The sequence below is a fragment of the Abramis brama genome (genome assembly GCF_963993115.1).
Source record: "Abramis brama genome assembly, chromosome: 6".
NCBI classification, from domain to species: Eukaryota; Metazoa; Chordata; class Actinopteri; order Cypriniformes; family Leuciscidae; genus Abramis; species Abramis brama.
In genome coordinates, this window is record NC_139968.1 from 13,438,018 (window position 1) to 13,439,375 (window position 1,358).

Below are 1,358 nucleotides of genomic sequence, written 5' to 3' on the forward strand. Positions count from 1 at the left end.
ACGGTGACGGCGCGTGCATGACAAACTCCGCCTCGCGCCACCCGCGCGCTTCCCGCCCACTTCATCAACATCCTCATCTCCTCAGGAGCCGTTCAGCGCTCAACTAAAGACACGGTTTGCGGATTTTATTTGTCTAATGTGCCCCACACTATAGAAGCCTTTTCGAATAATAATGCGAACGAACTTTTTAGTAATATTAAAGAAACAAACGCGCGTTAAATAGACTCAAGACCATTGCTGTCGTTACAAAACATTTCATTAAGTTTCATTGCACAGTACGATTAGCCTATACATAAGCTAGCTATAACTTACAAACAGGCTACTTATAAAATGCAAACAAAACGTGAAGAAATACCATATAGGTAGCCTAATAGCCTAAATTAGAAATGACAAAAAATAGTCATCAAACACTCACTAGATTACCTGACCAACCAAGAAGTTGAAGCTGAATATGTAAATGTACCAGAAATAGCATTTGTGTTGCTGAACATGGTAATTTATGACAATACTGAATTTCTATGGACATTTTATGCATGAAGATGATCATCATTCAGTCATTTACATATCAAAGTACCCCATGACACCAAGTATTGTAGTGCCACTACATTGGTTTGATCAGGGCAAACAAGAATACAAGAATAAATTAACATAAGCATTTATATCATATATTTGACAAGAATATATTGTGTCGACTGACCTGGGCTGTTTCTCAAAAGCATCTTGAGCTAAGTAAGTTTGGGTATGTCATTTAATGTCCCACTTGCAAAAAATGGGGTTTGCATGAAGAGTTTAATCGTAGAGACCATTGGTGGCTTACGATGGCTTACGATGCTTTTGAAATCCGCAGCCTTGAAATACTCGGGTAAGGGCTGTTGTGCACCAGTGGGAAGTCTGTAATGGCAGGACTGGAGGAGATAACTTAAGTATGATGGAAATACCTCTGGCAGATCTGTTATCTTAACTATAAGTGTAATGTCTTTTCAGCACTGCGCTTGAGATGAGAGCCAGGTGGTGGTTTGCATGAAAGCATGGTCTGAGAATGCAGTAAAATGGTGTTACAGTATGTGGTGCAAACCATTGCCATAAAGACAAGAAACCCCTTGAGGAAAAGCTGCTATAATCGTGGTTTAACTCCAGGGAGGAAAACTCCAGGGATGAACTGCCTTAGGAGAACAGCAATAATCAAATACCTTAAAATATACTGTCTGATCCGATTTTACACTTTTCAAAGCACTTACATGATAGTGATACCTCATTTGTCCCGCTGAGGGAAATTTGGGCGTACATATGAAGCTAAGAAGTCAAGGGATTAATAACAATCACACAGTCATGTCTTGTAACAGTCAAATTTGTAGCCG